We start from the raw sequence: 14,161 nt of genomic DNA, 5'->3' as shown, positions 1-14,161 counted from the left end.
GTTCAAAGTGCTCACTATGCATCTAGATAAGTTCCTTGAGGGGTCTTGTTTCCAAAATGGGGTCACTTGTGGGGGAGCTCCAATCTTTAGGTACACAGGGGCTCTCCAAACGCGACATGGTGTCCGCTAACAATTGGAGCTAATTTTTCATTCAAAAGTCCATATGCCCATATGGGGTATCAGCGTACTCATTACTCATTGTTCAATAACTTTTGTTTTCCAGTTTCTCTTTTTACCCTTGGGAAAATAAAAAAATTGTTGCTAAAAGATCATTTTTGTGACTAAAAAGTTAAATGTTAATTTTTTCCTTCCTTGTTGCTTCTGCTGCTGTGAAGCACCTGAAGGGTTAATTAACTTTTTTGAATGTGGTTTTGAGCACCTTGAGGGGTGTAGTTTTTAGAATGGTGTCACTTTTGGGTATTTTCAGCCATATAGACCCTTCAAACTGACTTCAAATGTGAGGTGGTCCCTAAAAAAATGGTTTTGTAAATTTTGTTGTAAAAATGAGAAATCGCTGGTCAAATTTTAACCCTTATAACTTCCTAGCAAAAAAAAAATGTTGTTTCCAAAATTGTGCTGATGTAAAGTAGACATGTGGGTAATGTTATTTATTAATTATTTTGTGTCACATAACTCTCTCGTTTAACAGAATAAATATTCAAAATTTGAAAATTGCGAAATTTTCAAATTTTTCGCTAAATTTCTATTTTTTTTCACAAATAAATGCAAAAATTATTGATCTAAATTTACAACTATCATGAAGCCCAATATGTCACGAAAAAACAATCTCAGAACCTCTAGGATCCGTTGAAGCATTCCTGAGTTATTACCTCATAAAAGGACACTGGTCAGAATTGAAAAAAACGGCTAGGTCATTAAGGTCAAAATAGGCTGGGTCATGAAGGGGTTAATTACATTTTGAACTGATGAAAGGGTAATTTGAAAATGCTTTGCCATCTACTTTTAGCCTTCTCTAGCTTTGTGTTCTGCCACCATTTTCATTTTCAGAGTGCTAGGCAGGTGCTTAGGAGACCCCTTTGCTGCTGTTTTTTGGCACAAGGCTAGAGGAAGCTGGGTTTTCATAAAGCTAGAAAATTTGCATTGCCTGGTCTTTCCCAAAGATGATAGTGAACAAGCCATGACCCTAATAGGCTAAATAAGATCTGAAATATTGGTTAAAGTCACCTGAGCACACAATCTAAAGTTTTGCAACCAATTTTTGGATGCTTGACGAGGATCAATGGTGGTTTCAACGTTCAGTGTATGTGAGCATTCTACAAAATGAATTACTTCATCCTCTCGTGTGCGATAGGTGTGAAAATGACAATGACCCGAAGTATACATTGAGATTGGTTAAGAAATTGTTCAATGACAATGAAGTAGAGGTGCTAGATTGGCCTTCACAGTGCTCAGACCTCAACCCAAACAAACACTTGTAGGTAGAGTTGAAGAAAAAGCTGTAAACATATACAAATGAGTTGACCAGTATGCGCCAACTTTGTAACATGTAAAAAGACTTGGGATCATATTTTGGCGGAGCCATGCTTGAATCTGATGGAGAGCATGCCCAAAAGGATTCATGCAGTGTTGAAAGCCAACGTTGGACTTACAAAATACTAACAAAATAGTAAAAAGAAAAAAATTTAATTTTAGGAGCAAAACAGTAACAATGCAGTGACATGACAAGAATCTGCATATGATTGTTTATAAAGTGAGGGTAGTCTCAAGTTCAATGCAGTAGTGGATAGTTAGAAATGGGGCCTTTAAGTCAATAGTTCCAAAGATTGCTGCCCTTTTGCTCTTCAGTATATCACCAAATAAAGTGACACTCATCAGAATTGGCTTGGGGGTGAAGAGATTAAACAAGGCAGTGGGCAACCGTGTTGAGGGCATCAACTTTTATTTTATGCTCTGGCAATATTTTTGTTTTTGCTTTTAGAGCATTAGCTTTATTGTAGCACTGAAACAAAATCAGTATTTTTTTAACCTTTTTATATTTCTATCAGGTAAAATTCTCGAAAAAAATCCATCTTTATTTTTTTATTTAATAAAACTTTTTTACCTTCTATCTAGAACAACAGTTGTCAGGACAGTTGCACATTTAACTGATGATTGATGGATGAGGCAATAACTGCTATTGCTTTTAGGTAGGTTATTGGGTGCTGCCCACTGGACGTATAATATATACACATCCGACTACAACATATGGTATATCTATATATACTTTGGTACAGTCACCGCCAAGCTCCCCAATAACCCAATATAGACTAGCTGCTACCATCAATCTTTTATACAAGCCAATTGGACCATAGTTACTGGCAACATGTAACAGAATAGCATAGTTTTTAAGGTTGAAAGAAGACTTTAAGTCCATCTAGTTCAACCCATATCCTAACCTAACATGCCCTAGTATGTTGATCCAGAGTAAGGCAAAAAAAAAAAAACGTGTCAAACACTAAGCTCCACATTGGGGGAGTTCATTTCTACATTTTAGTAATGAATCACTCATTACAACATCATATGCCAGAGAGTTTAATAGTTTCACTGCTCTTACAGTAAAGAATCTGCATCTGTTATTATGATTAAACCTTCTTTCCTCCAGACATAGAGGATGTTCCCTTGTCCCTGTCTCAGGTCTACGAGTAAAAAGATCATTAGAAAGGTCTTTGTACTGTCCCTCCATGTATTTATACATTGTAATAAGATAACCCCTTAGCCTTCATTTTTCCAAACGAAATAACCCCAAGTGTAATAAACTATCTTGGTATTGCAGACCCCCCAATACTCCAATAACCTTGGCCGCACTTCTCTGCAACCACTCTAGTTCAGCTATGTCATTCTTAAACACCGGAAACCAGAACTGTACACAGTATTCTAAGTGTGGTTGCACTAGTGGCTTGTATAAAGGTAAAATTATGTTCTTCTCATGAGCATCTATGCCTCTTTTAATGCATCCCATTTTTTTATTTGCCTTTGCAGCAGCTGCCTGACACTGGCCAGTAAATGTGAGTTTGTCATCCACCCATACACCCAGGTCTTTTTAAGTGACAGTTTTGCCCAGTGTTTTACAATTAAGCACATAATTATACATCTTATTTGCTCTACCCAAGTGCATGACCTTACATTTATACCCATTAAAGCTCATTTGCCATTTATCAGTCCAAGCTTCTAGTTTACATAAATCATCCTGTAATATAAAATTGTTCTCCTCTGTATTGATTACCCTGCAGAGTTTAGTGTCATCTGCAAATATTGAAATACTACTCTGTATGCCCCCTACAAAGTCATTAATAAATATGTTAAAAAGAAGCGGGCCTAATACTGACTGGGAAGAAACCAGATTGTATCTTAATTACCCAGACAGCTACGTTTTTGCAAACCAATAAGAACTGAATTTTCATCTGTATATTGGATTGTGCATTTAAGTGTCTATGTATGGTGGTTCAAGAGGACAGACTTGCAGACTGATACCATTTAACATACGGTGTAAAGGCTGTGTCACACATAACGATATTGTTAACGATATCGTTGCAACGTCACGCTTTTGGTGACATAGCAACGATCCCGCCAACGATCTTGTTATGTGTGACAGCGACCAATGATCAGGCCCCTGCTGGGAGATCGTTGGTCATTGGGGAATAATCAGGACCATTTTTTGGTCGCTGATCACCTGCTGTCATCGCTGGATCGGCATGTGTGACGCCGATCCAGCGATGTGTTCACTTGTAACCAGGGTAAATATCGGGTTACTAAGCGCAGGTCCATGCTTAGTGACCCAATATTTACCCTGGTTACCATTGTAAAAGTTAAAAAAAACAGTACATACTCACATTCTGATGTCTGTCACGTCCCCCGGCATCCACAGGGTTAAAACTGCTTTCGGCAGGAGCGCTGCTTATGCACACGCTCCGGCCAAGAGCTTCCCTGCACTGACTGTGTCAGCGCCGGCCGTAAAGCAGAGCACAGCGGTGACATCACTGCTGTTACTGCCGGCGCTGACACATTCAGTGCAGGGAAGCTCTCGGCCGGAGCGCATGCATAAGCAGCGCTCCTGCCGAAAGCAGTTTTAACCCTGTGGACGCCGAGGGACGTGACAGACATCAGAATGTGAGTATGTAGTGGGTTTTTTTTTACTTTTAGAATGGTAACCAGGGTAAATTTCGGGTTACTAAGCGCGGCCCTGCACTTATTAACCCGATGTTTACCCTGGTTACCCGGGTGCTGCAGGGGGACTTCGGCATCGTTGAAGACAGTTTAAACGATGCCGAAGTCGTTCCCCTGATCGTTGGTCGCTGGAGAGAGCTGTCTGTGTGACAGCTCCCCAGCGACCACACAATCACTTACCAACGATTAGGGTTGAGCGACTTTCATTTTTTTAAGGTCGAGTCGGGTTTTGTGAAACCCGACTTTGTCCAGAGTCGAGTCGAGTGCAGTCGGCCGATTATCGCTAAAAGTCGGGGATCGACCGAAACACGAAACCCAATGCAAGTCAATGGGGAAGCATAGTCGGCAGTGAGTGGAGGCCAGGAAAACACCTACAGTGCCCATTTTAATGCCAAAAACATCCACTCTTGTTTCTGAAGCTTGTCAATCTTAATTAACTTTATAATAATAGTTGGGCATTGGAACTTGGGGGTCATTTTGCAAAAGTTGTGGAGGGTAGGGCTGGTTCAAGCTTTTAGTGGGCCCAGGAAACGTGGACTACGTCACGGCGGTGGAGCAGTGAGAGGTAAGTATGTCAAGTTTGCAAGTGCTGTGATCCTAAGCAAGCATGGAGGCCCCCTCGTTGGCATTGGCACTGGCACAGGGCCCCTCAAAGTACAGCGGTGTGTTTGCACGGAAGGGGCGCCTCCCACCAGCAGCGACACTTTTGCGTACTCTGAGGGGCCCTGTGCCAGTGACGTCGCCAACGAGTATGCCCCCCCCACCTGATGAAGGAACCTGCACTTTCATCTGCACCTTCCTCTTTGTCCCTGTGTAAGGTGGTATAACATGCGGGAAGGGGAACCTTACTTTCAGCAGGGTCAGATCCTGGCTGTGTAGAGTGCAAGGGGAATGTAGTGGTCTAGGTCAATGTACCAGCAGACTCATCTAGCAGTGGCTTGGGAATGGGCAGGATGAGGAGGAAACAGATATAGGGCCAAAGAATAAAGTAGGCTAAATGCAGTTCAAAATTGGTAACAGGACTAAACAGGCGGCATTGCTTTGTTGAGTGGAGTAGCAAACCCAGGAGCAGCAGACACTATTTTAAGGGCCCAAACACACTAATAGGCCAAATGCAGTTTAATATTTGCTACTGTAGGTCAAAAGCCAGAAGGTAGAAGCTCAGCTTTATTCAGTTGAGGACAACACCAGGGAGGGGCAGACACCGTTAGTAGGCCGGAACCACCAATTTTTTTAAAAACAGCACTTAATGAGAGCCAGAAGGTAGAAGCTCAGCTTTATTCAGTTGAGGACAACACCAGGCAGGGGCAGACACCGTTAGTAGGCCGGAACCACCAATCTTTTAAAAAACAGCACTTAATGAGAGCCAGAAGGTAGAAGCTCAGCTTTATTCAGTTGAGGACAACACCAGGCAGGGGCAGACACCGTTAGTAGGCCGGAACCACCAATCTTTTAAAAAACAGCACTTAATGAGAGCCAGAAGGTAGAAGCTCAGCTTTATTCAGTTTAGGACAACACCAGGCAGGGGCAGACACCGTTAGCAGGCCGGAACCACCATTTTTTTTAAAAAACAGCACTTAATGAGAGCCAGAAGGTAGAAGCTCAGCTTTATTCAGTTGAGGACAACACCAGGCAGGGGCAGACACCGTTAGTAGGCCGGAACCACCAATCTTTTAAAAAACAGCACTTAATGAGAGCCAGAAGGTAGAAGCTCAGCTTTATTCAGTTGAGGACAACACCAGGCAGGGGCAGACACTGTTAGTAGGCCGGAACCACCAATCTTTTAAAAAACAGCACTTAATGAGAGCCAGAAGGTAGAAGCTCAGCTTTATTCAGTTGAGGACAACACCAGGCAGGGGCAGACACCGTTAGTAGGCCGGAACCACCAATCTTTTAAAAAACAGCACTTAATGAGAGCCAGAAGGTAGAAGCTCAGCTTTATTCAGTTGAGGACAAACACCAGGGAGCAGCAAACAGAGGTATTAGGCCCCATCCAGCAATAAAAAAAAAAAAAAAAAAAAGCTTAATGAGAGCCAGAAGGTAGAAGCTCAGCTTTATTCAGTTGAGGACAACACCAGGCAGGGGCAGACACCGTTAGTAGGCCCATAACCACCTATTTTTAAAAACACAGCACTTAAAGAGAGCCAGAAGGTGGAAGCTCAGCTTTGTTCAGTTGAGGACAACACCAGGGAGGGGCAGACACCGTTAGTAGGCCGGAACCACCAATTTTTTTAAAAAACAGCACTTAATGAGAGCCAGAAGGTGGAAGCTCAGATTTATTCATTTGAGGACAACTTGAATTAGGGACTGCAGACAGACTTACCAGGCTGTCCCCTGTGTGGACCATGCATCCAATACATTAACCCATTGCGCCACAAAGGACACGTAACCTTCCGTGGCCATGCCTACCGCTCCATGTGTCTGTTGTCAGGTGTACCTTTGGACTCACAGATTGACAGAATGAAAGGACAATGTGGTCTTTAACATGCTGGTGGAGGAGTGGGATGGCTTTTCTCGCAAAAGAATTGTCAACTGGGTAGCTCATAGCGTGGTACAGCGTAGTCCATCATGGCTTTATTAATATTAAATAAAATAAAAAAATAGGCTCTATGCACTGTAAAATAGGTTCCAGGGGTACACGGGCAGCAGTGGTCAGGTCATTGGAGGCCTAGTGGAAGGAGGGACCGCAGACAGGCTTCCAAGGCCTAACATAATAAAATGGGCTGGCTGTAGGCACTTTATAATTTGTTCCAGGGGGACACGGGCAGCAGTGGTCAGGTCAGTGGAGGCCTAGTGGAAGGAGGGACCGCAGACAGGCTTCCAAGGCCTAACATAATAAAATGGGCTGGCTGTAGGCACTTTATAATTGGTTCCATGGGGACACGGGCAGTGGAGGCCTAGTGGAAGGAGGAACCGCAGACAGGCTTCCAAGGCCTAACATAATAAAATGGGCTGGCTGTAGGCACTTTATAATTGGTTCCAGGGGGACACGGGCAGCAGTGGTCAGGTCAGTGGAGGCCTAGTGGAAGGAGGGACCGCAGACAGGCTTCCAAGGCCTAACATAATAAAATGGGCTGGCTGTAGGCACTTTATAATTGGTTCCAGGGGGACATGGGCAGCAGTGGTCAGGTCAGTGGAGGCCTAGTGGAAGGAGGGACCGCAGACAGGCTTCCAAGGCCTAACATAATAAAATGGGCTGGCTGTAGGCACTTTATAATTGGTTCCAGGGGGACACGGGCAGCAGTGGTCTGGTCATTGGAGGCCTAGTGGAAGGAGGGACCGCAGACAGGCTTCGAAGGCCTAACATAATAAAATGGGCTGGCTGTTGGCACTTTATAATTGGTTCCAGGGGTACACGGGCAGCAGTGGTCTGGTCATTGGAGGCCTAGTAGAAGGAGGGACCGCAGACAGGCTTCCAAGGCCTAACATAATAAAATGGGCTGGCTGTAGGTACTTTATAATTGGTTCCAGGGGTACACGGGCAGCAGTGGTCAGGTCAGTGGAGGCCTAGTGGAAGGAGGGACCGCAGACAGGCTTCCAAGGCCTAACATAATAAAATGGGCTGGCTGTTGGCACTTTATAATTGGTTCCAGGGGTACACGGGCAGCAGTGGTCTGGTCATTGGAGGCCTAGTGGAAGGAGGGACCGCAGACAGGCTTCCAAGGCCTAACATAATAAAATGGGCTGGCTGTAGGCACTTTATAATTGGTTCCAGGGGTACACGGGCAGCAGTGGTCAGGTCAGTGGAGGCCTAGTGGAAGGAGGGACCGCAGACAGGCTTCCAAGGCCTAACATAATAAAATGGGCTGGCTGTTGGCACTTTATAATTGGTTCCAGGGGTACACGGGCAGCAGTGGTCAGGTCAGTGGAGGCCTAGTGGAAGGAGGGACCGCAGACCGGCTTCCAAGGCCTAACATAATAAAATGGGCTGGCTGTTGGCACTTTATAATTGGTTCCAGGGGTACACGGGCAGCAGTGATCTGGTCAACGGAGGCCGATTGTAATGAGTGTCTGCCAGTTAGTAGTCCAAAACAACAAATAAATGTGAATGTCTCGCATTAAAACAAAACAAAAACACTAAAGGGTGCAATCATTAGGTTCAGGGGTGGGATCCTCTGCGTTGTTTCAGACCTACTAATTTAGCGCAAAGTATTTAAGGAGGGACCGCAGACAGGCTTCGAAGGCCTAACATAATAAAATGGGCTGGCTGTTGGCACTTTATAATTGGTTCCAGGGGTACACGGGCAGAAGTGGTCTGGTCATTGGAGGCCTAGTGGAAGGAGGGACCGCAGACAGGCTTCCAAGGCCTAACATAATAAAATGGGCTGGCTGTAGGCACTTTATAATTGGTTCCAGGGGTACACGGGCAGCAGTGGTCAGGTCAGTGGAGGCCTAGTGGAAGGAGGGACTGCAGACAGGCTTCGAAGGCCTAACATAATAAAATGGGCTGGCTGTTGGCACTTTATAATTGGTTCCTGGGGTACACGGGCAGCAGTGGTCTGGTCATTGGAGGCCTAGTGGAAGGAGGGACCGCAGACAGGCTTCCAAGGCCTAACATAATAAAATGGGCTGGCTGTAGGCACTTTATAATTGGTTCCAGGGGTACACGGGCAGCAGTGGTCAGGTCAGTGGAGGCCTAGTGGAAGGAGGGACCGCAGACAGGCTTCCAAGGCCTAACATAATAAAATGGGCTGGCTGTTGGCACTTTATAATTGGTTCCAGGGGTACACGGGCAGCAGTGGTCTGGTCATTGGAGGCCTAGTGGAAGGAGGGACCGCAGACAGGCTTCCAAGGCCTAACATAATAAAATGGGCTGGCTGTAGGCACTTTATAATTGGTTCCAGGGGTACACGGGCAGCAGTGGTCAGGTCAGTGGAGGCCTAGTGGAAGGAGGGACCGCAGACAGGCTTCCAAGGCCTAACATAATAAAATGGGCTGGCTGTTGGCACTTTATAATTGGTTCCAGTGGTACACGGGCAGCAGTGATCTGGTCAACGGAGGCCGATTGTAATGAGTGTCTGCCAGTTAGTAGTCCAAAACAACAAATAAATGTGAATACCTCGCATTAAAACAAAACAAAAACACTAAAGGGTGCAATCATTAGGTTCAGGGGTGGGATCCTCTGCGTTGTTTCAGACCTACTAATTTAGCGCAAAGTATTTACTGTGGTAAATAGAGGACACTGCCCCTGACTATGTTAAGTACCATCATACATGTCAACACAATGGTATTGTCAGTGGCAGGTATGGAAGGATGTCAGCGCATAGACTAAACATTGGTGGAAGTGTGAGAGATAACTGTGGAAGTGGTAGAGCAATGTTTGACCTTGGGGTGGGTGAACTCTCTTGTGGCCGGCGGTACAGGCCCAGGGCCCCTCATGTTACAACAGTGTGTCTGACGTTGGGTGCGCACCACCACCGCCAGAGACACTTTATTGTACTATGAGGGACCCAGTAGCAATGCCGTCGACCAAAAGCGAGCACACCCACCTCTTCAGACAAACAGCAGTCTCACGGGTGCTTGCGCCAAGTCGCGAAACCACGGCCCCGTGTGGGGAGTTTGGCCATTTAGGGAGGTGTAAACATGTCGTATGCTGGACAATCAGCTGCAGCAAATTAGACATTAGAAAAGTAATTCACAGTAGTCCACAGGCAAGAGCTTTTCATAGGAAAGCTAGGTGTCGGCCGGGCAAGTTGGGGCAAAAGATTTTGAAATCCAGTTGTGGTTCATTTTAATGAATGTTAGATCATCAACATTTTGGGTAGCCAGACGAGTCCTTTTTTCGGTTAATATGGAACCTGCAGCACTGAATACTCTTTCTGATAGGACACTAGATGCCGGGCAAGCAATCTCCTGCAATGCATATTCTGCCAATTCTGGCCAGGTGTCTAATTTTGATGCCCAGTAATCAAATGGGAATGATGGTTGAGGGAGAACATCGATAAGGGAAGAAAAATAGTTAGTAACCATTCTGGACAAATGTTGTCTCCTGTCACTTTCAATTGATGCAGCAGTACCTGTCCTGTCTGCGGTCATAGCAAAATCAGTCCACAACCTGGTCAGAAAACCCCTCTGTCCAATGCCACTTCTGATGTGTGCACCCCTAACACTCCTAGTCTGCTGGCCCCTTGAGCTCGTGTGAGAACGATCATGTGCGATGTGTGCTGGGAATGCCTGAAGCAAACGGTCAACAAGAGTTGATTGTTTGGTTGCCAATATTAGTTCCAAGTTCTCATGTGGCATAATATTTTGCAATTTGCCTTTATAGCGTGGATCAAGGAGGCAGGCCAACCAGTAATCGTCATCGTTCATCATTTTCGTAATGCGTGTGTCCCTTTTTAGGATACGTAAGGCATAATCCGCCATGTGGGCCAAAGTTCCAGTTGACAAATCTCCGGTTGTGATTGGTTGAGGGGCAGTTTCAGGCAAATCTACGTCCCTTGTGTCCCTCAAAAAACCAGAACCCGGCCTTGCCACGCAACCAATTTCCAGTGCCCCCGGGAAAGCTTCCTCATTAAAAATAAACTCATCCCCATCATCCTCCTCGTCCTCCACCTCCTCTTCGCCCGCTACCTCATCCTGTACACTGCCCTGACCAGACAATGGCTGACTGTCATCAAGGCTTTCCTCTTCCTCTGGTGCAGACGCCTGATCCTTTATGTGCGTCAAACTTTGCATCAGAAGACACATTAGGGGGATGCTCATGCTTATTATGGCGTTGTCTGCACTAACCAGCCGTGTGCATTCCTCAAAACACTGAAGAACTTGACACATGTCTTGTATCTTCGACCACTGCACACCAGACAGCTCCATGTCTGCCATCCTACTGCCTGCCCGTGTATGTGTATCCTCCCACAAAAACATAACAGCCCGCCTCTGTTGGCACAGTCTCTGAAGCATGTGCAGTGTTGAGTTCCACCTTGTTGCAACGTCTATGATTAGGCGATGCTGGGGAAGGTTCAAAGACCGCTGATAGGTCTGCATACGGCTGGAGTGTACAGGCGAACGTCGGATATGTGAGCAAAGTGCACGCACTTTGAGGAGCAGGTCGGAGAACCCAGGATAAGTTTTCAATAAGCACTGCACCACCAGGCTTAAGGTGTGAGCCAGGCAAGGAATGTGTTTCAGTTGGGAAAGGGAGATGGCAGCCATGAAATTCCTTCCCTTATCACTCACTACCTTGCCTGCCTCAAGATCTACTGTACCCAGCCACGACTGCGTTTCTTGTTGCAAGAACTCGGACAGAACTTCCGCGGTGTGTCTGTTGTCGCCCAAACACTTCATAGCCAATACAGCCTGCTGACGCTTGCCAGTGGCTGGCCCATAATGGGACAACTGGTGTGCAACAGTGTCATCTGCCGATGGAGTGGTTGGCCGACTGCGGTCTGTGGAAGAGCTGTCGCTTCTGCAGGAGGACGAGGAGGAGGAGGAGGGGGTGCGAACGCCTACAGCCAACTGTTTCCTAGACCGTGGGCTAGGCACAACTGTCCCGAAATTGATGTCCCCTGTGGACCCTGCATCCACCACATTCACCCAGTGTGCCGTGATGGACACATAACGTCCCTGGCCATGCCTACTGGTCCATGCATCTGTAGTCAGGTGCACCTTTGTACTCACAGATTGCCTGAGTGCATGGACGATGTGCTGTTTAACATGCTGGTGCAGGGCTGGGATGGCTTTTCTGGAAAAAAGTGTCGACTGGGTAGCTCGTATCGTGGTTCAGCGTACTCCATCAGGGCTTTGAAAGCTTCGCTTTCAACTAAACGGTAGGACATCATCTCTAACGAGATTAGTCTAGCTATGTGGGCGTTAAAACCCTGTGTACGCGGATGCGAGGATAAGTACTTCCTTTTTCTAACCAGAGTCTCATGTAGGGTGAGCTGGACTGGAGAGCTGGAGATCGTGGAACTTTCGGGTGTGCCAGTGGACATGGCAGACTGAGAGACGGTTGGAGACGGTATTGTTTCCGCCGGTGCCCTAGATGCAATATTTCCTCCTACAAAACTGGTGATTCCCTGACCCTGACTGCTTTTGGCTGGCAAAGAAACCTGCACAGATACTGCCGGTGGTGTGGAAAATGGTGGCCTTACAGTGATGGAAGGGATGTTGCGTTGCTGACTAGCTTCATTGGCCGAGGGTGCTACAACCTTAAGGGACGTTTGGTAGTTAGTCCAGGCTTGAAAATGCATGGTGGTTAAGTGTCTATGCATGCAACTAGTATTGAGACTTTTCAGATTCTGACCTCTGCTTAAGCTAGTTGAACATTTTTGACAGATGACTTTGCGCTGATCAATTGGATGTTGTTTAAAAAAATGCCAGACTGCACTCTTCCTAGCATCGGATCCCTTTTCAGGGATTGCAGACTGAGCTTTAACCGGATGGCCACGCTGTCCTCCAACAGGTTTTGGCTTTGACACGCGTTTTGGCCCAGATACGGGACCGGCAGATGGAACCTGTTGTGATGTTGATGCCTGCTGCGGCCCCTCCTCCACCTCCGCTTCTGAACTACTGCCGCCTGCACCCTGTTCCCCCAATGGCTGCCAATCGGGGTCAACAACTGGGTCATCTATTACCTCCTCTTCGAGCTCATGTGCAACTTTGTTTGTGTCACCGTGTCGGTCGGTGGTATAGCGTTCGTGGCGGGGCAACATAGTCTCATCAGGATCTGATTGTGGATCAGTACCCTGAGAGGGCAATGTTGTGGTCTGAGTCAAAGGAGCAGCATAGTACTCTGGCTGTGGCTGTGCATCAGTGCACTCCATGTCAGAATCTACTTGTAATGGGCATGGCCTGTTAAGTGTTTCACTTTCTAAGCCAGGGACGGTATGTGTAAAGAGCTCCATGGAGTAACCCGTTGTGTCGCCTGCTGCATCCTTCTCTCTTGTTGTTGTTTTTGCTGAAGAGGACAAGGAAGCGACTTGTCCCTGACCGTGAACATCCACAAGCGACGCGCTGTTTTTACATTTACCAGTTTCAGAAGAGGAGGCAAAAGAGCTAGAGGCTGAGTCTGCAAGGTAAGCCAAAACTTGCTGTTGCTGCTCCGGCTTTAAAAGCGGTTTTCCTACTCCCAGAAAAGAGAGCGTTCGAGGCCTTGTGTAGCCAGACAACGGACCTGGCTCCACAGCTCCAGACTTAGGTGGAATATTTTTATCCCCACGACCACCTGATGCTCCACTACCACTACCATCATTACCAGCTGACAATGAACGCCCACGGCCACGACCTCTTGCACAAGACTTCCTCATTGTTTTAAAAACTTAACCAAAGTAACTTTATTTGTTGCTGTCAAACAACTTACACGGTGAGCTATAACTTCAGTATGATTTCAATATCCCTTTACAGGTTGGTGAGACCACAAGGAAAATCAGGCCCAATGTTACACACACTGTTTTCTGTGGCACCAAATCACAGAGATGCCACACACGCAGGACTGTCACTCAAGCACAAATGTCAATATTAATCTCCCACCTATTTTATTTTTTATTTTTTCCAGGGAGACTTTAGAAACCAAATAAGATAAAATGATTTTTTCAGGGACAATTTAGAAACCAAATAATAAAAAAAAGGCTTTCTATGGCCCACTGAGTGAGAGATGGCACACACAGGAGTCAGGAGTGGCACACAAGCCCTGAGGCCAATATTTTTCTCCCACTGATTGATGTAGTGATTTTTTTTCAGGTAGATTTTAGAACCCAAATCAAGCAAAAAAAATAATAGGCTTTTTATGGCCCACTGAGTGAGAGATGGCACACACAGGAGTCAGGAGTGGCACACAAGCCCTGAGGCCAATATTTTTCTCCCACTGATTGATGTAGTGATTTTTTTTCAGGTAGATTTTAGAACCCAAATCAAGCAAAAAAATTAATAGGCTTTCTATGGCCCACAATTTGAGAGAGAGAGATGGCACACCCAGGAGTCAAGACTGGCACACAAGCAGAAAGGGCAATATTAATCTCCCACTGTTTTAATTTTTTTTTTTTCAGGGAGACTTTAGAAA

The sequence above is a fragment of the Ranitomeya variabilis genome, chromosome 6 (assembly GCF_051348905.1).
Source record: "Ranitomeya variabilis isolate aRanVar5 chromosome 6, aRanVar5.hap1, whole genome shotgun sequence".
Taxonomy (NCBI): Eukaryota; Metazoa; Chordata; class Amphibia; order Anura; family Dendrobatidae; genus Ranitomeya; species Ranitomeya variabilis.
The sequence above is the reverse complement of the archived record's forward strand: the minus strand, read 5'-3'. Positions refer to the sequence as shown.